General features: G+C 46.2%; 1 protein-coding gene and 1 long non-coding RNA gene across 3 annotated transcripts in view; one reads left to right on the top strand and one right to left on the bottom strand.

The window, feature by feature from the left end:
• The window catches only part of LOC310753812 (inositol polyphosphate 5-phosphatase OCRL-like), a gene marked incomplete at both ends in the record, with an annotated part of 1,016,056 nt that overhangs the window by 312,241 nt on the left and 678,506 nt on the right, over positions 1–25,309 (top strand).
• LOC310753913 lies at positions 7,527–9,758 on the bottom strand. Of its 2 annotated transcripts, none has more exons than XR_014543503.1 (3): positions 9,552–9,758; positions 8,652–8,942; positions 7,527–8,570 (listed from the first exon to the last, which is right to left on the bottom strand). It is a non-coding gene; the product is annotated as an uncharacterized lncRNA (long non-coding RNA). The 2 variants fall into 2 exon arrangements; XR_014543504.1 differs by having other exon boundaries at positions 8,652–8,864.

The raw sequence follows: 25,309 nt of genomic DNA, 5'->3' as shown, positions 1-25,309 counted from the left end.
CATGTTTAGATTATAAGCACATTTTGGAAGCTTTAGACCCTCAACCTACAGGATTGTCTGAGGGAGATTTAGCCAAGATAAGTGCTTGGAAACGCATGAACAGCGAAGCTAGACACATAATTTTGAGTGGACTTCGTGATGAGCAGCTATCATTAATAAATAGTACAGAGGATGCGTCTCAAATCTTAAAAGATATTGAGCGCGTGTATGGAGAATCTAGCATAAACTGCTTCAGAAACTTGGTGTGTAAATTAACCAGAGTGAGGATGAATTCAAAAGAGGAATTCACAGAGCACATCAACAAGTTTACTGAGATTATTCAAAGAATTGATCTGACTCCCAAAGCTTTTGATGAAGATACAAAGATAACATTTTTGTTATCATCGCTTGGACCACGCTTTAGCGCTTTTATAAGTTTGATGGACCAAAGCAAGGTCTGACTTTTAAAGACTTGATTGGTTATTTAAAAGAAGAATGCAGAGATAGAGCTGAATCTCCAGTGAGAAATGCTAGAAGCATGGACAGCAGTTATGCATCTAGGCAATGTACAAAGTCCAAAGAGATGCCTAAGAAAGTGATTTGTTTCAATTGTAACAAAGAAGGACATATTGCAAAGAATTGCAGGGCTCCTAAAGCAAAGTAACCCCACCCCTTTCAGCCAAAAGGGGAAAAGAAGGGGAAATGTGAATGCACATGGCTACTGCAAGAAAGGAATTTAACTGTCCAAAATCGTGAGAATAGACATAATAAATGGATAATTGATTCAGGAGCGAGCTCGCATTTTTCATATAAAAAGGACTATTTTAATGAGATAAATGATGAAGAAGGATCTGAAATTGAAATTGCAGATGGCAACATTGTTAAAGCAAAAGGTGCAGGTTCCATGAGTCTGAAATGCAATATAAACAATGAATGCATTGAGAACACAATCTCTAGAGTTTTGTATGTTCCAGAGCTGAGCTGCAATTTAATCAGCGTGTCCACTTTGGACAAGAAAGGTTTCCAGATCACATTTGGAAATGGAGAATGCAAGGTGACTAAAAATGGCAAAGTGGTTGCTCAAGCAAAGCTAATCAATGGTGTATATGAGCTTGATCTTTCAGAGAACCAGTCTGCAAAAGTGGCACATTCCAGCCAGAAGGATGAAGCAGATCTGGACCTATGGCACAGAAGGCTTGGACATAGGGATACCAACGTCATTCTGGATCTACAGAAAAGAGAACTTGTAAGAGGTTTGCAGGTAAAGCAGAGCAACAAAGCTCCAGCAAAGTGCATAAGCTGTATTACTGAGAAGGCTGTAAAACCTTCATTTCCACGTTGTGCAGAACAAAGAAGCAACAAAGTGCTTGACATAGTGCACACTGACATATGTGGACCCATGAATGTTCCCTCACTGGGAAAGAATGGATATATTTTAATATTTCTGGATGACTTTTCGAGATTTTGTGTTGTATATTTCCTCAAAGAGAAGAGTGAGACAGTGGACAAGCTCCAGGAATACATTGCCATGGTCAAGAATAAATTCCAGAGAGCTCCAGCTGTGTTAATGAGCGACAATGGAGGTGAGTACTGCTCAAATGAAATGCAGGCTCTCCTGGCCAAGGAAGGAATTGCACACGTAACCACAATTCATAGAATCATAGAGTTGGAAGAGACCACAAGGGCCATCGAGTCCAACCCCCTGCCAAGCAGGAAACACCATCAGAGCACTCCTGACATATGGTTGTCAAGCCTCTGCTTAAAGACCTCCAAAGAAGGAGACTCCACCACACTCCTTGGCAGCAAATTCCACTGTCAAACAGCTCTTACTGTCAGGAAGTTCTTCCTAATGTTTAGGTGGAATCTTCTTTCTTTTAGTTTGGAACCATTGCTCCGTGTCCACTTCTCTGGAGCAGCAGAAAACAACCTTTCTCCCTCCTCTATGTGACATCCTTTTATATATTTGAACATGGCTATCATATCACCCCTTAACCTCCTCTTCTCCAGGCTAAACATGCCCAGCTCCCTTAGCCGTTCCTCATAAGGCATTGTTTCCAGGCCTTTGATCATTTTGGTTGCCCTCCTCTGGACACGTTCCAGTTTGTCAGTGTCCTTCTTGAACTGTGGTGCCCAGAACTGGACACAGTACTCCAGGTGAGGTCTGGCCAGAGCAGAATACAGTGGCACTATTACTTCCCTTGATCTAGATGCTATACTCCTATTGATGCAGCCCAGAATTGCATTGGCTTTTTTAGCTGCCGCGTCACACTGTTGGCTCATGTCAAGTTTGTGGTCAACCAAGACTCCTAGATCCTTTTCACATGTACTGCTCTCAAGCCAGGTGTCACCCATCTTGTATTTGTGCCTCTCATTTTTTTTGCCCAAGTGCAATACTTTACATTTCTCCCTGTTAAAATTCATCTTGTTTGTTTTGGCCCAGTTCTCTAATCTGTCAAGGTCGTTTTGAAGTGTGATCCTGTCCTCTGGGGTGTTAGCCACCCCTCCCAGTTTGGTGTCATCTGCAAATTTGATCAGGATGCCCTTGAGTCCATCATCCAAGTCGTTGATAAAGATGTTGAATAAGACCGGGCCCAAGACAGAACCCTGTGGCACCCCACTAGTCACTCTTCTCCAGGATGAAGAGGAACCATTGATGAGCACCCTTTGGGTTCGGTCAGTCAGCCAGTTACAAATCCACTGAGTGGTAGCATAGTCAAGACCGCATTTTACCAGCTTCTTTACAAGAATATCATGGGGCACCTTGTCAAATGCCTTGCTGAAATCAAGGTAGGCTACATCCACTGCGTTCCCTTCATCTACCAGGCTTGTAATTCTGTCAAAAAACGAGATCAGGTTAGTCTGACATGACTTATTTTTCAGAAATCCATGCTGACTATTGGTGATCACAGCATTCCTTTCTAGGTGCTCACAGACTGTTTGCTTAATGATCTGCTCCAGAATCTTCCCTGGTATTGATGTCAGACTGACTGGGCAGTAATTATTTGGGTCCTCTCTTTTCCCCTTTTTGAAAATAGGGACAACATTTGCCCTCCTCCAGTCTGCCGGGACTTCGCCTGTTCTCCAGGAATTCTCAAAGATGACTGCCAGTGGTTCTGAAATCACATCTGCCAGTTCTTTCAATACTCTTGGATGCAGTTCATCTGGCCCTGGAGACTTGAATACATCTAGACTAGCCAAGTATTCTTGTACTATCTCCTTAGATATTCTGGGCTGTGTTTCCTCTGCTGAATCATTTGCTCCAAATTCTTCAGGTCGGGCATTGTTTTCTTTATCGGAGAAGACTGAGGCAAAGAAGGCATTGAGGAGTTCAGCCCTTTCTGTGTCCAGGGCAGCTGTTTACCAGCTCCATCTTTAAAGCCCTAAACGGCCTCGGTCCAGTATACCTGAAGGAGCGTCTCCACCCCCATCATTCTGCCCGGACGCTGAGGTCCAGTGCCGAGGGCCTTCTGGCGGTTCCCTCATTGCGAGAAGCAAAGCTACAGGGAACCAGGCAGAGGGCCTTCTCGGTAGTGGCGCCCGCCCTGTGGAACGCCCTTCCAGCAGATGTCAAAGCGATAAACAACTACCTGACATTCAGAAGACATCTTAAGGCAGCCCTGTTCAGGGAAGTTTTTAACGTGTGATATTTTACTGTATTTTTGGTTTTTATGGAAGCCGCCCAGAGTGGCTGGGGAGGCCCAGCCAGATGGGCGGGGTATAAATAATAAATTATTATTATTATTATTATTATTATTATTATTATTATTATTATTCTGTGTCCCCTGTTTGCATTTCACCATCTTCTCCTCTGAGTGACCCCACGGTTTCTTTGTTCTTTCTTTTGCTACGAACATACCCATAGAGGCCTTTTTTGTTGCTTTTAACCTCTCTAGCAAGCCTGAGTTCATTCTGTGCTTTAGCTTTTCTGACTTTGTGTCTACACGTGCTGGCTATTTGTTTGAATTCCTCTTTGGTGGGTTCCCCCCTTTTCCATTTTTTGTACACATCCTTTTTTAATCTAAACTCAGTTAAAAGTTCTTTAGATAGCCACCCTGGCTTCTTTAGGCACCTTCCATGTTTCCGTCTCATTGGTATTGCCTGAAGTTGTGCTTTTACTATCTCCCTCTTAACAAACTCCCAGCCATCATGAACTCCCTTTCCTTTTAGTATTACTGTCCATGGAATCCCACCCAGCACTTCCCTAAGTTTTATGAAGTCGGCTTTCTTAAAGTCAAGAAATTGAGTCCTAGTATGCTTGGCTGCTCCTTTCCGCTGTATAGTAAACTTCAGAAGAGCATGATCACTCGCGCCTAATGATCCTTCCACTTCTACCCCACTAACCAGGTCATCAACATTGGTTAGGACCAGATCTAAAATGGCTGTTCCTCTTGTTGCTTCTCCCACTTTCTGGACAATGAAGTTGTCTGCAAGGCCAGTGAGGAATCTGTTTGACCTTATGCTCTTGGCTGAGTTTGACATCCAGCAAATATCCGGGTAATTGAAGTCCCCCATTACTACTATCTCCCTTCCTTTTGCATGCTTGGCCATCTTTTCCAGGAAGGCATCATCTATGTCCTCCATTTGGCTTGGGGATCTATAGTAAACTCCCACAATGAGGTCACTGTTATTCTTCTCTCCCTTAATTTTGACCCAAATGCTCTCACTTTGGCTTTGAGGTTCTAAATCTTGGATCTCTTCACAGGTATACACATCCCTGACATATAACGCCACTCCTCCTCCTTTCTTGTCTGGTCTGTTTCTCTGAAATAGATTGTATCCCTCCATTATTACATTCCAATCGTGGGACTTATCCCACCAGGTTTCAGTGATGCCTATTATGTCATATTTAGTTTGCTGTACCAAGAGCTCAAGCTCATCTTGTTTATTTCCCATGCTTTGCGCATTAGTGTACAGACATTGAAGTCCATTAATCATTCCCCCGTGTCTCTTATTTAAGGATTTTTTTCTCCCACCACTAGGTCTGCGTGCTGTTTGCTCCATTTGGTCTATGACATTTGGATGATCATCTTCATCAATTGATAGACTCCTACCTTCAGGAGCACTGTCTCCCTCCCCCACATTAGTCAGTTTAAAGCCCTCCTGATGAGGTTTCTGAGATTTTTGGCAAAAACATTCCTCCCAACCGTTGTGAGGTGCAGCCCATCGCTTGCTAGAAGTCCATCTTCAAGAAACTGCAGTCCGTGATCTAAGAATCCAAACCGCTCCTGTTTACACCATTTGCGAAGCCAGCTGTTCACTTCCACTATTTTTCCCTCTCTCCCTGGGCCACGTCGTTCAACTGGGAGGACTGATGAGATGACAATTTGTGCATTTAATTGCTTCAATTTCCTGCCCAGAGCCTCGTAGTCTCTTTTGATCTTCTGGAGGCTATTGCTTGCAGTGTCATTGGTTCCCACATGAACCAAGAGGGAGGGGTATTTGTCAGTGGGTTTTATGATTCCTTGCAGTCGTTCAGTTACATCTTGGATCTCAGCCCCGGGGAGACAGCACACTTCCCGAGACATCTTGTCAGGGCCACAGATCATTGCTTCTGTTCCCCTCAGTAGGGAATCCCCTATCACCACTACACGCCTCCTCTTAGGTCTGGTCGGGGTTCTTCCGTGAGCTGTCCGTTCCAAGGTCGCCTGCACATTCCCTGAGGACTGACTTTGTTGCTCGTCTTCATATATCTGATCGACTGTAATGAGGGGGAGATCCTCAAATGGAGTCTGCTCTTCGTCTTCCATGCTAGGGGAGAGGACCTCAAAGCGATTGTGTATTTCTAAACAACCAGAGCGAACCCTGGGCCTCCTACTTCTTTGAGTCATGTTTCTCCATATATCTGACTCCTGTGTTGGTGAACTAGCCTCCTTCTCAGGGGAGTCCCCTGTCTCCTCCTTGGTGGAGACGGTGTGCTCTGTTGCTTCCAAGAAGAGCTCCAGCTCTCTAATTCTTTGGAGCGTAGCTACATGTTCCTCCAGTTGCTGGACTTTGTCTTCTAAGAGGGCAATCAACATGCAATTGCTGCAGGTAAAGCTGCCTGCAACCTTTGGCAAGATGGCAAACATTGCGCAGGAACCGCAGGCGACTGCAGCTGTTCCCTCACCCTCCATCTTGAGAACGTGTCGTTGGGGGTGACTACAGCGGTCCTCCACCATAAAAAGCGTGAAGACAGGACAAATAACTCCCCCCAAAAAAAACCTAGGTCTCCCCCAACAAACGTTTGAGACTAGCTCCCCTAAATCTAAAAGATGGATCAAACTGCCCTGCAAGCTCTGATAAGCTCCTCCCACAGCTAATCACCTACCTCAACAGAAACCCTGCCCCCTCTGACCTTTGCACAGGGAGAGCAGCTAATCAGCCACAAAGAAACACACACACGAGAAAACCCTTTTTGCTCCTTCTTCAGCTGCTGCCCTGCAAGCTAGGGACCCGACACCAAGCCCTGGGGGTCCCACGGGAGAATTCAAACTGCCCCTTTTTCTTGTTCCCTTCTCTCTCTCTCTCTCTCTCTCTCCCTCCCTCCTCCTTCTTCTTTAGTTATACACACAACCCTCCCTTTTTTATTAATACATTATTACTCATTATTCATCCATTTCTATTCACTTCTTACTCATTTACACATTTTCATTATTATTACTCATTTTTCTCTTTTTTTAAAAAAAGTTTTTTTAAAAATTTTTCATTAAAGAATTCTATATATATATCTACTTTTCCATCCCCACTCCCCCCTTTTTCTATTTACTTATTACAATGGTTTTTTTTCTTTTCCTTCTCTTTTCTGAACAAACAAACAATTTTCAGTAGGATTTTTTGTGTTTTCTTTTTCTTTCTTTCTTCTTTTTCTCTCTATCTCTTTTCTCTCTTCCTTATCTTTTCTTTTCCATCTTGTCTTTTGTCTCACACTACAACTTGAACCACCACAGCGACTTTTGATTTTTAAATAGAATTCCATTAGCCTTTACATTTTTAACTTTTGACTCTTAACAAAATGGCTGGGGCATGTTCCACAGGGGGGGATGCACTGGGACAACTGATCTCAGTGATCAAGAGTAGGAGGAGGAGTTACGCTAAGACCAGACCATGTCATTACAGAGGAGGCAGGTTTAGTCGTTGTCTGAGGACTATCCATGCCTCCGGGTCTGGTCCTGACCGGATGGATACTAGAATCAGCAAGGGATACCCACATGACCTGAAGGTCATGCTGCTGTGCAATGCCAGGTCAATGATTCAGAAGACCACTGCCATCCATGACTTGATCATGGATGGAGGACTTGACCTGGCATGTGTAACAGAGACTTGGTTGGATGAAGCAGATGGGCCTGTCCTTGCCGCTGCTTGTCCACCAGGTTTCTCTTACACACAGCAACCCAGGTCATGTGGGCGGGGAGGTTGCAGTGATTTTTAGGAAGTCATTAGTTTGCACCAGGCGTCCTATTGGGAAGACCCAGTTTTCCGAGTGCATGTTCTGGAAGTTGGGCAATAGGGGCAGTTGTGATCCACAACAAGGTGACCTTAAAATCAGATTATCAAGGCCAGGAGGCTGCTAAGGTGTCGGCTTCCCCAGCTGTGAGGCACTGCAGCATTGCTGCCTGCCAGGGACTTGGTTGGCTAATTACTCAGTTCCAGAGAATGAAGGAGAGAAAGCTCTGCAGGACATTCAATAGGAATAGAATCTCCTGGTTGGAAATGGATCCTGGTTAACAACAGGGCAATGGAAACTGCATTACACTCCCAGGGCTCAGAAGAGCATCAAATGTTTTGTACATAAAGTTTAAAGTGACGCGAAAAAGGAAAAATGCAGCGATATTACATTACCTTGAAGGCTTAAATCTCCCATTTAGTAAGATGATCTGTAGATCCTCAAATGAACAGGAAGATAAGGGATTTGGCTATACACCTACCTTTGTTGCCGAAGCCGCTCAGCAATCACCAAAATTACAAGGCTGTGGTTAGCACAGGAGCAGCCTGTGGGTAGGAACATCGCTAAGGCAGAAAATACCTGCACATCCCAAGTATGAACAGAAATTAAGAAGACACTTCAAAGAAGATTCAGAAGCTTCAGCTGGTGCAGAAATAGGTGGTCTGTCTCCTGATGCAGTATGTATGCTGCAAGCACATGACATCTACTAAGGCTCACTACCATGTTCTTTCCTGTGTCCCATCCCATTAATAATCACCCAAGAATGCTCTCCAGACTGTACCATTAGTTTACCAAAGAAAATGTGCACAGTAGGAGTTTTGTGGGCTTTTTTGTTCGTTGTGTCTGGGGACCATTTTTTCTCCAGAAACCTATCAGAATAAGATTTTGATAGCTTTCCAGAAGCTTTGTAAGATTTTCTTGCTTCCACTGAGCATTAATGACGTGGTAACCTTTCATTCATTTAAAATTAATTTTAATATCCAGCATTTTATCTGTTAAATGGTTTGTTATCTTTTTCCTTTTTTAAAATGTTTTCTGGTTTTCTTTGACATTTGTACGAACGCAGCATGGTGGTTTAGAAATTTGTAAGAAATAAACCTAAATATGTTTCCTAATAAAGGGAATGTATGTTCCGGATCTGTGTCTCTCTCTCTTGTTCAACCTTCAACTGGAAAAAAAGAAAACAAAAAATGGTACATTTCCATCAAGTGAGACTTTGAAATCCTGGTTGCAAGCCCCAAACACTTACACTGAGCAAGAATTCCTGAGAGTGCAAGCTTGAACTTTTCCTTTGCTTCTTCCATTTCCTTTTCATGGGCTGCTTTCTCATTTGTAAGTCGGTGGATGTGGCTGTTGAATGACTGGATCATTGAGTAGAAGTTGTTTGCAGTCCGTCTGTTCACTTCCCCACGCTCTAGCCAGGCCAGCAGTGTCTGCACCGCTTCCAAACACTTTGAATCATCTGACCCAAGAGAGAAACACTGCTCAGGTACAAAGCACTGGTGCATTTTGCAAGTAATATTATTTAAATCATCGCTCCCTGTGTGAGAGTTTAAAAAACAAAAACATAGTAAGATGTTTGATAGGCTAAAATTATATTGTTTTGTTACTAGTGCTCTGCCAAAGCTTCCTGTGGCTGCTATGGGGGTTCTTTTGTTATGTTTTTATGGTATAATGTATTTACATTTATGTATTAAACATTAGTTAAGTCACTTGGAGACGTTCAGATAACAAGCAACAGTCTAATTAATACTACTGTTTTGCATAGGTCTGCATGAAATGAGCCACCCAAGCAAGGCAAAACTCTGAAAGGCTGGGGTGGATGAGAATAACTCCACAAACAGTTGCAATGTACTCATCTGCTGTATGTCTACATGGGATGGATCACATCTCAGTGGAAGAGCATCTGCTTTGCATGCAAAATGTCTTGGGTGCAATCCTTAGAGTCCCCAGGTAGGAAGTGATGAGAAAGATCCTTCTTCTTCCAAGACCCTGGAGAACCACAACCAGTCAGAGTATACATTACTGGGTAAGAAACAGATAACTCATCTGATAGGGTACAGGACAGCTTCCTATGTTCCTAACCACCTGCCACAATCCTCATGCAACAGCCTGCCAGTTTGGGGCATTATTCTACAGCCCTATGTACCCTTTAGCTTCTCAGCAACAATACTGCACTCATAATACGAATAGTGGACAACAGGAGGTGGGGAGGGAGGGTGGAACTGTTTTTCTGCCATCCTTCTGCAATGGCGCTCTTCCCAGGCCAGCATCCGCTGCTTGCATTCCCACTTGTAGAAATCATCCCAGGCTTGAGCAAAATCCACGTGCAGGTGCCCTGTGTCCTTTTTATCAGTGCTGGATAAAAAGGCAATGATAGTTACAGAAACAACCATCAGCAGTTTCCCTGTGGTAGGGAAGTTTTTAATGTTTGATCTTTTATTGTGTTTTTAATATCCTGTTGGAAGCCGCCCAGAGTGGCTGGGGAGACCTGGCCAGATGGATAGGGTATAAGTAATAAATTATGACATTATTATTATTATTATTATTATTATTATTATTATTATTATTAGACTGTTCCTCTGTTTCCCCCATCTGCAACATGGGGGTCTGCCTGCTTTGTCTCCAGAGACTGCCAGAGACTGCTCACTGCTAGATGCATACTAAAAATAAACTGCAAGAACAGTGCACAGCCAAATATAAACACCCTTATATCATTGGACACAATACCATCAGCTTTATAAAAAGGGGGAAATGAGGGTCTATAAAATTTACTTGGGTTCTCTTTTAATTACTGCTTGCTGTTTGCCTGCAGCAACAGCTATGCAAAACTAGGCTTCCATTTGGAAAACGTCCTATGCATTTTCATGTTCCAATCTACAGTATAGCACAGCATACTACACAATCAACACTGCCATGATTTTCGCCCTTCATGATGTTGAAAATCTTATTTTTTTAAAAAAAAGATTTGCAACCTCATCTCTATAGCTTCCTCTTCCAATTACTCCCTGACCTTGAAAATATTCTAAAACAGAGAGGGTTCAACTAGAAAGTGTTAGAGATGGACTGCCAAGCAGACTAGGGCTGAGTTCTGGGAAGGTACCCATTTACCTCCCTTCCCTTCATCAACTGGCATTCTAGACCAGGGGTGGGTATCATGCAACTCTCCAGAAGTCGCTGGACACCAGCCCTTGTGATCCTTGACTGCCACTGGTTCTCCCTGCCACTGATTCCCCCACAACCACCTCTAGACTGCTGTTTTAACCAGTAATGTTTGCTTCTCCATTTTGCCTCTCATTAAGTGGACAGAATCAGCAAGCAGCACAGCAGGGTAGTACAGAGATGCTTGAGGCTCCCAGCGCTCCCGTTGAGGTGGTCCTGGCCACCTCTAGAATCTAAAAGCTATTCTGGCTTGGCCAAACTATAAAAAATATCCTGTTGGGAAAAGGGCTTCTTCTTCCCTCCATGATCTGTACATCCACCAGACTCTTCATCAGATGTCCCTCTTTACTTTCAATACTTCCCAATTGATCCCAGTGCAACTGCAAGAATGGCAAGGATTACTTGAGTTAGGTGGGAAGCGTGTGCAACTTTTGCAATGAATGATCTCCTTAATCACTGGTGGTGGCGCTATTTCCAAGCCAGACATCAAGGGACTGATTGGTGGGATCCCAAGTCATCATTCCAAGGGCAGGGTCGAAGTCTGAAACAGAGAGGCCATCAAGCTAGATTGTTTCAGCTGCAACTGCACAATAATTCTAATTAGGAAAGCAGATTTTTTCCATCAGTAAAATCAAAACTTAAAGGACCTGAGAGATACATAAAGAAATGAGTCTGGAGAAGTAGAGCCATTTGGCAGCCCACATAATCCCACAAAAGCCAGTTCTCATGCGTGGAAGGACAAAAATGCGGACAGGCAGGACTGAAGAAAAAGAGAGCCCACAGTACATCCTAATACTGGGAGATTAGCCTCACTTCCTTCTGGTTTTGTAACTGAAATGACAGCCATACATACCACCACATTGAAAGCTGGCTCAGGCATCTGTTTTGCCTCTTCCACCGCAGGCTGCCTTGCCTTCTTTTAATTTTAGAAGTGCTGCATGAGTGCTTACGCATAAATCCATTCATTCAGTCAATTACTTTTTTTTTTAGGAAACTTTTTAAAAAGTGCTTAACGGCTCCATAGATGGAGTGGAGGTGTTTTTTGGTAACATACAAGAGCCAATCACAGCCAGATTCTGCTTTAAAGTTGCAGAGTTGTTTTTTGTTTATTATCGCAGCCACTCCTAAGGGCCAAGTAGATAGAGCGCTCAGCTGATTGTCTAGTCTTGCAAAGACCCTTTCAAAGTGCTATTTTGCAGGGTGCTTTGCAGGTGCTGCCAATCACCTAATTAGTGAAACCTGCAAACACCCTTTCAGATTATCCAAGTTTTGACCTACCCCATATCTGACATCATATATGACTTCCGACAGATGTAGGACAGATGGGCATGGCTTCCCTGAAAATGGCTTTGTTGGCTAAATAAGGAGGCCTAACAGGCCTAATCAGACCCAGGCCAGAGGTTACCCACCCATTTTAGGCCATGGATCTTGTGTGTTCTCTGAACATTTGCTCCCCTCATCACTCCACTGGAAAAATTAAGCATTGTGTGCTTGCAGCGGCAATACCAAACCAAGAGCACAACCTACCAAGCAAAAGAGTGTAGGAATGATCGCTGGGTTATGGAGCACACTCCCGCCCGCGGGCAGCCTCAGCTGTCTGCACACGTAACCTTGGGGTGCGGAGCACACTCCCCCTCACAGATAAAGCCACAGCTGTCTGAACATCTTACCCTCTGTCCAACCTTTTGCGGTCTTAGTAGTCTGCCGTGCCCTGTCTGTGACCTTTGTCTCCTTTGTCACACATTGTGCAAGGGGGAAATGATGCGGTGGAAACAGGTGCCAAAATAACTTTGTACCACCCCACGATTTCGGGATTGGAAGATGTGTAAAGGTCACAGTCCAAAATGTATCTGCCTGGGTTTGCATATTGTGGCAATAAAAGGAGCCTCCACAGAGCTAGCTGGCAGCTTGCTTGTGCACAGCTCACCTGCATTACCAACTCCTACCTTATGTCCTTCACTTCAAAAGAGGATCTTCTGTTATTCCCATTGGTGCCATCCCCAAGTTATTCATTGCAGTAGTCCAGGCTGTTGGGTCTGACATGCCCAAATCCATTGGAGGATACTCTAGACTCAGATTTGGGATGCTGTCTGCAGAAAGGATTATGATTGACAAACATATTAACAAATGTACATTTTTTTTAATTATCACCATCACTTACCCCAATTTTTAAATTTTTTTACTAATGATAAAACTGGAAGAGAAAGTGATAGAAACCAAATAAATCTCCCCTATAAAATGACACCCTGCATATCTTGGCAAATGATGGGATAAATTCTAAGGGGAGAGTAGGATGCAACAAATGCCTGCTTTAGGCACAAACTATTTGATGCAAACCACATTTGTCTGTGCTCCCCTCCCGAGTATCATCTCATCCCCCATGTACCAGCGTCTTGTTCTTTCCAGAATAAGAGCTCTAGTTGTAAAGGCACAAGTCTTAAAATAGATCTGAGCCAGCACTTATCAAGGGCCCCAGAATGATCCTCTGATGGCAGAGTATAACCCCTAAAAAAAACCCACTAGGCCATAATCCAGGGCAAAGTCCATGTGTTATCTGCATGTCCAAAGGCCAAATCCCACTGTCAAACTCCTGAATACATTTTCAAATTCTCTCCCATCTGCCCCAAGCTTAAAAAAAAGTGGAGAGATTTGACATAAGAGCAGCTTCAAGTGGCAAACTCACACACAAAACTTAGTACATCGCAATGCCATCTTAGATCTCATGCTGAGTACTAGTAGTTTAAATTTGTTTATTCTTTTACTTATATCCCACCCTTCATCACGAAGCCCTTCATCTCAAGGCAAGTAACAGCAGTAGAGTTGCCATATTTCAAAAACTGGAAATCCAGACACAAAAGTTGTTGTTGCTTTGGCCAAAGCTGTTGATGCCCGTACATTTCAGCAATTTCCACCTGGCTACTGTTTCCGATGGCCGAATCCCAGGAATGTCTGGAAAATTACGGACATATGGCAACCCTAAACAACAGGGCAATACACAAGTAATGGAATTACCAGGAGGACCTCCCTAGCCCATCTTGAAGTTTGAGCAGGACAATAGGAAAAACACTGACTGGCGAAAACTGCTTCTAGGGAATCTCACCTCGCATAATAATGACAGTTCATCTATCCTTCTCTGTCTGAAATAATTATTTGGCTCCTCCCCTTGTACCTGTGATTACTCTATTCCAGCTCAACAGTGAAGGGAAAGCCCTGGGGATGGAATGCTTAGAATGAGCCAACAGGCCCTTGCACATCTCATCAGATCAATTTCCACTGCAACAGGTGTGCTTTACATCCTCTGACCCATTCCTTTAATTGCCTGAAGAATTTGTAATTCAATTAACTCCTATCTTTCCTGGCCACTGGCCATACTGGCTGTGGCAGATGAGAGTTAGAATCCAACAATATCTGGAGGGCCACTGGTTCCCCATCCAATGCTCTGTTGGGGCGGGCGCTCATCAAGAGTAAGGAAGTTTTCTGCTTCATGCAGTATCATTTTAGCACAATCATCGACCCTGATGTGTAGTCTGGGGCTCTAATTTCCTTTTGGATGGCTTTACTATTTTCAGCGGGTTCCATTTGATTATCACGAATCCCCCAAATAAGAACAATCCCACATCTTTGCATGCAACTGATGCAGGTTAAACGGTATTGCTATGAGTTTGTGGGTGCCAGACCCCTCTAATCCCTGGATTCAGCAAGTGTTAAAAGCTAATCAATCCAAGCTAGCTTTCTGTGAGGTGATATCCTGGATGATGAGCCATTAAGAGGGATTAAGGGGCTCTGTGGGCGATGGCAAATGGGCCCCTCCCTCCACTCATAGATAGTGAGAAGGACAAAAGCTAGAGTTGAGATTGAGCAGTGATGTGTCTGAGAAGCAAAATAGCAAGCAGAGTGACCAAGAGCCATGATGGATCTTGGTGTGATGGCCTGGGAGTCTGATTCAGAGGCTGAACCAGAGGAATCCCAGCCTGCACAGGAGTCCCCACCTCCAGGGCCGGCTGAGCCGGGGCAGGGCCTTGAATCTGAAGCGCCTGCACCTGTGCCGGATCCTTGTTGGAAAACAAGCCCCCTCGGGAGAGGCTGGCCCCCCTCGCAGGTTCCCGGAGCTTGTTTACCAGTGATCTTCCCTGGCTGGCATCCCCGCAAGTCCAGGAAGATCTTGATAGGCGACATCCCCAGCGTGGAAGATGCACACCCCCTTCTCCCCCTTTGCATACCAGCAGGAGAAATAAGATAGCCAGAAAGTCTACATCTCTACAGTTTATTTCTGACTTTACAGCTGTACAAATACATGACCGTACAGTTCAGTCTCCTCCAAGCAAGTCAGTAAGACTTCCTTCACATGCGCAAACGGAAGGTCTCATATTACGCTCTCATATTACATTCTTTCCCAGGACTAGTCACATCATGTGATGTCAACATCCAACTGCTTGTTTGCAGCTGCGTTGTACTCATATCCCAACATACTCCCCCATATGATTCAACGTTAGCTGCGGACAAAGCTTGATCCAGAGAAGAAAACAAACAGTTGTTATACACGTAACAATCCCCTGTTGTTTCAGTTCCACCTTTGGAACTACCTGCCACTGGTTTCACCAGTGTATCTCTCTGGTTGTCTGTTTTCCAAGGAAGGAGTGCTTCTGCATTACCTTGGATAGGGAAGGTAGTGTTACGTTTAGCAACTCCTAGTTGTGTCTTTGTCTCTGACTTAGACAAACCTTTAACCTGGTTTGAGTTGTTAACAATAGTAACACATGCAACAGCTGAGTTAGCAAACTCTTGAGAATACCTTTTGGGTGGAATTCCCTTTGTGACTCTCTCGGACCTGCGAATGAGGTGCTGATCCTCTTTGCTGACTGGTTCATCCTCAGGACCTTTTGGAGAACCACGCCCAACAGTAAACAGTGGTTCAGTTACTTCTAGTTTAGTCTTAACCTGTGAAGGTTTAGACATTGTGTGTGAACCCCTCTCAATTACTGTGTCAGCAGAACTCTCTGAGCTCTCTGTGTCACTCTCAGTATCAGAATATTCATCTGAATTGTCATGAGTGTGAAATATGTGGAGAACCTCCCTCTCCTGTCTAGGTGTGCTCTCTAGAAACTTTGTGAGAATCACCTGACCAGATTCAGACAAAATTACTCTGTAGAGACCCTTTTCATAACCCACAAAAATGCCTTTTGCATTCTTAATTCCATCTGGAGTTTCTGTATTTACGTGAGATCCAAAAACCTTAAAATGTGTTACAGAAGGTTCCCTGTGGAATAGCTTCTCAAAAGGAGAACTTTCCATACCTTTTGAAACCTTTCTCACCCAAGTATAACAGAATGAACATAAAGATTCAGCCCAGTACTCTTGTGGCAAATGTGAACTAAGCAACTGTGCTCTCATGCCATTCTGCAACTCTTTGTTCACCTTTACACAAACACTTTTGTTCCATGAAGCTTCAGATACAGCAATCTTATGCTCTATCCCTTGTTGCCTGCGGCATCTCTTTGATGAATTCGCTGTAGCGTAAGCCAAATTTCACGCGCAAATTCCTCATCCGCGATATGCACGAGTTGATCGTCGGAAACACACAAAATGATAGCCGACCTGGCCTTCACATTCTGTGCTTCCCAAGCCCTTGAGGGTGCTGCTGGGATGGGATTTTCAATCACCCCAAATACCCTCTGACTCTGAAGCAGGGCTTTCGTTTTCATAGACCAAGAGGAATAATTGTCATTAGTCAGGGGTGGTGGATAAGGCAAACCCGCACCTTTCTTGGCATCCATCTTGATTCCAAGCTTCAGCTTTCAGCTACGAGCTGGAAAATCCAAAAGTCTATGAGCTGTTTACAAACTGCAAGCACCTGCAGCTAGCTCCGCTTGGAAAGTCCCTTCCAACAGTCTGTGAACAACAAGCTTCGCTGAAAATTCCAACAGCTATTTTCAGCCTGTGAGCCTTTCTTTCGCTCCAGCTTGCTTCCCTCTTTGCCTTTGAAGCTAACTAGCTCATAAATTAGCTCAAAAGTACTCACGATTCCTTTGGCAGGCAACGGCAGTTCTTATCAGCTCCCCTGGAATGCGAGGAATGTGGTTCTCTCTGGCTCTGTTTTAATCCAAAAACATGCAGCTCTTCAGTGAACCAGAGAATTGATCCATCCGCGTTCATCAAGCAGCCATCAATCAGCAACCGTCAGGGGTCCGTGGATCGTTGCAAATAAGCAAAAACGTCTCCACCGGGTGGTCCAGCCGTCCTTAGCCTTGATTTACAGTCTCTGCCATCCGCGTGCTACCAATTGTTGGAAAACAAGCCCCCTCGGGAGAGGCTGGCCCCCCTCGCAGGTTCCCGGAGCTTGTTTACCAGTGATCTTCCCTGGCTGGCATCCCCGCAAGTCCAGGAAGATCTTGAGAGGCGACATCCCCAGCGTGGAATATGCACACCCCCTTCTCCCCCTTTGCATACCAGCAGGAGAAATAAGATAGCCAGAAAGTCTACATCTCTACAGTTTATTTCTGACTTTACAGCTGTACAAATACATGACCGTACAGTTCAGTCTCCTCCAAGCAAGTCAGTAAGACTTCCTTCACATGCGCAAACGGAAGGTCTCATATTACACTCAGAACATATCCCTGAGAACCGTCCTGATAAGAACTGCTTGTTACATTCTTTCCCAGGAGTAGTCACATCATGTGATGTCAACATCCAACTGCTTGTTTGCAGCTGCGTTGTACTCATATCCCAACAATCCTCAGGAACAGACACCAGATGAATCCACTCTGGCTCCGGAGGCGATTGAGGACCCATTGCCTACAGGTGCGCCTCTCCCAGCCCTGTCAGAGGAAGGTGAGCCTCCCCCTGGGTCCAGTAACCCTCCAGCCTCTCCTGAGCTGCAGAGGCTCAGGGCAGAGAGGCGGAGGGAACTGGGTTCTCTCAGGAGGAGTGCTCGCCTTAAGGCCAGGAGAGGCGGGTCACCTGTGGGCCGGGACCGCCCCTGGCCTCAGAGAAGATAAAGGCCAATCAGCCCAGTCCCAGGTTGCGGGAGCAACGTCGTTGGAAACCTGTTTCTGCCAGCACCCAGACCTGTTCTTCCAGAGTTCCCGACCTTGCCTGGCTCCTCGCTTTGGACCCCGCTTCGCCCTTGGTGGACAGTCTCCAGACCCTCGACCCAGGACCGGACTCTGACCACGCCTTGCGGTAACCTCCCCCCGGGACCAGCACAGTTTGCTCCCGCCACACCCGCACTCCCCCTTCGTTGGGGTGCGTTCGGGAAGAGCCAGAAGCCATGGCCGAACAGGCAGCTGCGTTGGTGGCATTGGCCCAGGAGAACCAGGCCTTGACTCACACCGTTCAGCAGCTAAGCAATGCGGTTACGGCGCTTCAGCAGCAGTTGGACGCCTTACCGGCTCCTGGGGCCAACGCCCCAGTTCCTGGCAAGTACCCAGTGGCCCTGCCAGAGAAATTTGATGGGTCTCCGGCCAGCTTTCCCATGTTCCTCGCCCGGGCCAAGCTGTATATTCAGGGGCGATCCCAGAATTTTCCTGACGATCGCACCAAGGTGCACTTCTTGATCAGTTTGTTAAAGGACCAGGCAGCCAAGTGGGCCTTGCCACTGCTCCGGCAAGACTCTCCTTTGCTAACAGACTATGTGGGGTTCTGTAACCACTTGAAGACAGCATTCGGGACCCGGTATGGGCAGTTCGAATACCTGGTAATGCCCTTCGGATTGTGCAACACGCCTGCTGTGTTCCAACGGTACATCAACCACGTGTTCCAGGACTTGCTAGACAAGTACGTGGTGGTGTACTTAGATGACATTCTGATTTTCTCCCGTGACCCCACTCGCCACGAGGGTCATGTCCGGACCGTGCTGCAGCACTTGCAGGAGCACCGCCTGTATGCGAAGCTCAGCAAGTGCGAGTTCCATCAGCGGTCAGTGGACTTCCTTGGTCACCGACTCTCTCCAGATGGGGTGCAGATGGATCCTGGGAAGGTGGCAGCAATTTGGGAATGGGTGGCACCTCAGAACCGCAAGGACCTACAGCGATTCCTGTGGTTCGCCAACTATTACTGGACCTTCATTGCAGATTATGCACCCCGCACCACCCCGTTGACCCAGCTGCTGCGCCCCAAGACGCCATTTTCCTGGGACAAGGAGGCAGAGGAGGCATTTCAGGGGTTGAAAGCCTGTTTCCAGAGGGCGCCGATCTTGCAACATCCTGATCCCTCTCGACCTTTTGTGGTAGAGACGGATGCCTCCAGCACGGCTCTCGGTGCCGTCTTGTCCCAGCAGCACGGACCTGATGCGCCACTGTTACCCTGTGCCTTCTATTCCCACCAGCTCCTTCCAGCGGAGCGTAACTATACCGTGTGGGAGCGGGAACTACTGGCCATCAAGGTGGCCTTTGAGGTCTGGCGCCACCATCTTGAGGGGGCACAACACCCGGTGGAAGTGAGAACCGACCACCGGAACCTGGAGTACCTCCAGACCACCTGCAAGCTGAACCAAAGGCAGATCCGGTGGGCGTTGTTCTTCTCCCGGATCTGCTACATCCCTAGCTCCCAAAACCAGAAGGCGGATGCCCTGTCCCGGAAACCCGAAGACATCGCAGACACGGTAGAGTAAACAGTACCAACCACGATCCTACCACCGGCTGCGTTCCTGGCCACTCAGGAGGCTGAGCCACTGCAAGCTCGGGTGTGGGAACAGCAGCGGGTCAACGCTTGGGCTCAAGAACGACTCCGAGAACTGGCCGAAGGGTCATGCCCTCAGTATCCGGGGCTGGTATTGCACCAGGGCCTACTGCTGCACCACGGTCATCTGTACATCCCGCCAGGGCCACTGCGGGCTGAGGTCCTCCGGATGACCCACGATGCCCCAGCGGCAGGACACTTCGGGCGGTATCGGACGACCCATCTGCTAAGCCGCGAATTTTGGTAGCCCCGCCTGAAGGCTGATGTGGCTCGCTACGTCGCTGGTTGTGATGTCTGCCAGCGGGCCAAGGGTCCTGCCGGACGACCCCCCGGCCTACTTCAGCCATTGCCAGTCCCACCACGTCCTTGGCACACGGTTTTGCTGGACGTTGTGGTGGACTTACCCCCGTCTCGTGGCTGTACCTGCCTCCTGGTTTTCTCTGACCATTGCACTAAGATGGTGTACTGTGCCCCCTGCCCATCCGTACCCACAGCTAAGGAAACCGCTCAGCTATACCTTCAGCATGTCTTCAGCCAGCATGGCCTACCTGAGCGTGTGGTGTCCGACCAGGGCGTTCAGTTCACATCCCGTTTCTGGCGAGCGTTGCACCAGCCCCTCGGGACAGAGGTCTGTCTATCGTCAGCCTACCACCCACAGACCGATGGCCAGACGGAACGGGCAAACACGGTGCTGGAGCAGTACCTCCGGTGTTACTGCAGCTACCAGCAGGATGACTGGGTCGACCACCTACCGTTGGCGGAGTTCGCTTACAACAACACGGTGAATGCGTCCACCCAGCAGACCCTGTTCCAGGCCAGTTACGGTTACCATCTGCGGTTGTTCCTGGATGTGCTGCCGGCACCCGCAGTCCCTGCGGTGACAGAGTCGCTTCAGGAGCTTCAGTCTCAGCAACAACTATTGATGGAGCAACTGCGCCAGGCCAAGGAGGCATACAAGGCCCAGGCCGACCGCCACCGCCAGGTGGGGCCGGAACTCCACATTGGTGAGCTGGTATGGCTCTCCACTCGTCACCTCCACCCCTCTCAGCCTTCATGGAAGCTGGACGCCTGCTTCACCAGCCCGTTTCCCATCATGGACCAGGTCTCGCCTATGGCATTTCGTCTCCGGTTGCCTGCCACCCTGAAGGTTCACCCGGTATTCCACAGGTCACTTCTGAATCCGGTGGCCCTGCCCAATGAGTTTCACCCAAACCGTCCCCGACCGCAGACAGTTTTGGTTCAGGGGGAGCCCGAGTACGAGGTGGAACGCATTCTGGACTCCCGATACCGCAGGGGGAAGCTGCAGTATCTCATAGACTGGAAGGGGTATGGACCTGAGGACCGTTCCTGGGAACCAGCAGCCAACGTCCACGCGCCTGCCTGCCTCTGTGATTTCCATGCGCCGTACCCCAGCAAGCCAGGTCCAGACCCTCGGTTGAGGGGGGGGCTGGGAGGGGGGATGGTGTGATGGCCTGGGAGTCTGATTCAGAGGCTGAACCAGAGGAATCCCAGCCTGCACAGGAGTCCCCGCCTCCAGGGCCGGCTGAGCCGGGGCAGGGCCTTGAATCTGAAGCGCCTGCACCTGTGCGGGATCCTCACGAACAGACACCAGATGAATCCACTCTGGCTCCGGAGGCGATTGAGGACCCATTGCCTACAGGTGCGCCTCTCCCAGCCCTGTCAGGGGAAGGTGAGCCTCCCCCTTGGTCCAGTAACCCTCCAGCCTCTCCTGAGCTGCAGAGGCTCAGGGCAGAGAGGCGGAGGGAACTGGGTTCTCTCAGGAGGAGTGCTCGCCTTAAGGCCAGGAGAGGCGGGTCACCTGTGGGCCGGGACCGCCCCTGGCCTCAGAGAAGATAAAGGCCAGTCAGCCCGGTCCCAGGTTGCGGGAGCAACGTCATTGGAAACCTGTTTCTGCCAGCACCCAGACCTGTTCTTCCAGAGTTCCCGACCTTGCCCGGCTCCTCGCTTTGGACCCCGCTTCACCCTTGGTGGACAGTCTCCAGACCCTCAACCCAGGACCGGACTCTGACCACGCCTTGCGGTAACCTCCCCCCGGGACCAGCACACTTTGCTTGAATCCAGTGCTACAGCTATGGAAGAAACAATGGCCATTAATAGTGTGAACCCCTGCATAGCAGGCTCAGGTTGTATATATGTGTAAATAAACCATATATCCTAAAGTCTCAGCTGTGCCTCATTCCCGAAAGGAAACATGAACCCTGGGTAAGTGCCTGGAATCCCTGGAATCTCACACCACTTGGAAGTTGGGGGGGGGGTGCAACTGTATCTATATTGGGCCAATATAGAGCTGTTAATCCAACACAAGGAGTTACCTAGCTCGTGAAATTCAAGTCGTATTTCTATATCAACCTGCATTGGCTCAGTTAAATATACGCTTTTCCTTAGCTTGTGTTTCCTATACTTTGGGATCATCATGGCAATGTCCATGTTTCATTCCAATTTTTTTATGGCAGTGAGGGTGTCTTCTATGGAAGGATATGAAGTAATTTGTTTTTGCTACTGCATATCAACCAGGCCAACAAACATAAACCCCCAATTCAGATTCATCCTGACTCAAGCATGTACACAGCTGTGACTCACTGACTTCTGGCTATCAAGTGACAAGTGACAGAAATCCCAGAACTCAGGATCCTGGCATGGAATGAGCTAGAATAACAGGACATTTTTCCATTCTAAAAGCAAGCCTCCATTCAGTTAGGTTCTCTCATGAAGCCCCACAACTAAAATTATAAACAAAATTTAAAACTTCAGATTTTAAAAACCAATTAAATCATCCAACACAATGCTGTAGATAAAAACAGCAACAGTTAAAATTACAGACCAACAATCTTATTCAGTTAAAAGCTGCAAAAAACAATTGTGTGTTTTAAGGCCTGCTTATATACAAACAGACTGAGTATAAGACAAACATCCTGGGAGAGTAAGTTCCACAGTGATAGGGCCACCAGTAAAAAGGCCCCGTTTCCCCCCACTTCCAACCTGATGAATCTTAAAGGCAGACCTACAAACAGGACTTCTATGGCCAATATCAGGGTTGGGCAGGTTCATCCTAAAACTCCTAAAACTAGAAGGTGGAAATGATAAACAGAGTTGTACATCATCCACAAACTGATGACGCTTTAGCCCAGACTTCCAAACTATTTCTCCCAGCAGCTTCATGTACATGTTAACAATAAGGCAAGACAGGAGAGACAGAAGTGGACATGCTGTTACAACACCTCTCAATTTTATTTTATTTCATTTCATTTACTGTATTGGCCCAAATATAAGCCTGACTCTTCCCCCAAATTCCAACCATGAAAAGTTAGAGCGCGGCTTAAATTCGCGACCATACAAAAACTGGCTTTTACGCTATCACTGCTGAAACAGACATATGGTAAAACAGAATGGGTGTGAATTTTAAGGGAGTGGCTTATATTTGGGTATCGTCTTTGTTCCCCCCCCCCCTGAATTTTAAAGGAGTGGCTTATATTCGGGTGCAGCTTACATTTGGGCCAATACGGTATATGCCACATATACTCCAAGAAGCACAAGGTAGCATGGTTCTCTCCTCTCCACTTTATCTTCCCAGGGCCAAGAGAAGGAAGCCAGTCTCCTTCCAGATAAAAGAATGATTGTACCCAGTCTGTCCAATGTGAGCATACACAAGCTCACTTACACTTCCTTCAATCTATCTAAGCCAAAGCAATCTTCTAAGAGCTTGAGAATACTTCCCAGCCTAGCTCCATCAGGAGCAAGAGGAGCTAAACGAAAGATCCTCTTTTTCAGCCACCTTTCTAGAGATGTTTGAGAAAATTATTATTTCTTTGCTATGAACTAACTTGATCTGCACTTCTCAAAGTTGCAAATCAGAATATACCGGTAATTATCCTTTGGGATTTGCACTTATTTACATTTAGCAAGGTATTTTTAAAGCAAAAAGTTTATCAAAACATGTTTTAAATTGCAATGTTTTAATATATGTAATATATTCAGAAATGTGATCCTCCCTCCCCCAGCACTGCTTTTAAATGGCCCAGACCAGACATATGAATGAACACCTACAAAAGTGACAGGGAACCAAAACAGTCAAATCTGCCCAATCCTATAGCTCCCTTACAGAGATGGTCCCAATATGGTCCTTTTGTAAATTAATTATTTATATAGCACCATCTATCTGCCTGTCACTTTGCAGAGGATAATGAGAGGCCCAGCGGAGTTTACCATCTATAACTTAACACAGGAAATAAAGCAAGGAAGGTGGGGATAAAGAGGGGATAAGTGTGTGCTCATCTGAGTTACACACACAAAAGTTTAACTTCAGTAGGGGTAGGGATTAAAGAGTTAATTAAGCAGCCAAAAACAGCAATAGGAAATCCCTCACAACTTGGTGTGGTGACAGAGAATCTTTGTGCTGCTATTACAACATCAACAAACCAAAACCAAACATTGAAGCACTTGCCTGTGACTGCTGTAGGACAAAGTAGCAAGTGAAATGAAAGAATGACCAGATTCAGTACAGTTTGCCTTAATCACCATAACCTGATTTTGGGAACTCTGACATGGCTCATAAGGATACATTTGTAGTTGGAGGAGTTCACAGCAAAGCCAAAGCTTTGGGAACCATCTGTTCCAAGTTATTTAGTAGTCTACACTTTCCAAGCAGCAAATGAAAAGAATGCAAACCTGGAATATGATTGAAGGACTTGGAACCCCTAATCCAAGACACAAGTGCATTCAGCTAATTTTAAAGGAATTGTGAAAGCATCAGCAATTGCGAATACCATCTGCAAGCTGCTTGGTTACAATGTTGTTATTGCCATGTGTCCAAGGGTGTGGTCTGCAGAAATGCACAAAGGAAATAGCACCAAGGGGCTTATGCAGTTAAACAGTACAAAGTTTATCCTATACATAGAAACATCACAAACTTACATTGGTTTTATACTGTTGTAAACAAAATGTGCCCTTTTCCCCTTATGAGGTGTCCAACAGCCCATACAAAGTCCTTACGTAGGTTCCCTATTGGTAGGAGAAAATAACAAAGGCCAACCAGAGAATATCGAGAAGCAAAGCAGCTAGTAAGCCTGATCTTTATTGATCTGTTGCAACAGGGTGCTCCTCTCACACGCAGGAAAGGAGGAGGAACCCAGAACAAAGGTGTGCCTGCCCTTATATAGAAATTTTAAATTCCCTGCCCTGGAGCTCAAGACCACCCCTCCATACATCATACATACATCACAGAAAGGGTGTAACCCAAGACCACCACCCCCCACATACCTACATCACAGAAAAGGTGGTCTAAAACAGAAATTTGAATGTTGTTTTTCCTGTCTGCCAGGTTATCTGATTGCCTTTCCTGATTGTCACCCATTAAAATGCTAATTACTCAATTCCTGAGACAATGGGAAGGCTCCCTGACCCCCTCCCTCCTTGCAGAGAAAACATCTGGTCAGTTTGGGAATCAAAAATTGTTTTCAGGTCAGTCTTCCTGTGCTGATCTATGTATGTGCTTGGTTGGTACATTTATGAACATTTATTATATATCTAAGACTTTAAAATTCTTATCACAATCCCCCCTTTGGGGCTAGAATTTTTCTTTAAACATTTTGCCCCACAAATAATAACATGGTATGTTGTAAATGGATGCTTTTGTGTAAATATAGGATATCACATAAAAAGAACACACGATGCATTTTGTTACTAAATTACTTGTGGCATTCTAGCACTTTGGGAGAAACATTTACTCAATAGTGGTCTATGCTTTACACTTAGCAGGAAGGTCCACTAATGACTGAAAAATGCAGTTTATTTTGTTTCTGCCTTTTTGTGTGTTCTCAGGTGTTAAAGTTAGTTCTCTGGTCTCACACCTCCAACATACCCACAGCAACAACTCCTGGTGAATCCCTTAGGACTTTCATTTTGACCATGTCGCCTTGTCCCTGGCATAGGTTTGGACATGTCGTGAGAGAGGTGTCTTTGCCTTTCTATGGGATTGCGTTATTATTTATTGGCGTTGGTCTTGCACTCTAGGAAAGTTGCTCATTTGTCCTAAGGGGACCAGAGAAAGTT

Source organism: Podarcis filfolensis (genome assembly GCF_964270895.1).
Source record: "Podarcis filfolensis genome assembly, chromosome: W".
Taxonomy (NCBI): Eukaryota; Metazoa; Chordata; class Lepidosauria; order Squamata; family Lacertidae; genus Podarcis; species Podarcis filfolensis.
The sequence above is the reverse complement of the archived record's forward strand: the minus strand, read 5'-3'. Positions and strand labels throughout refer to the sequence as shown.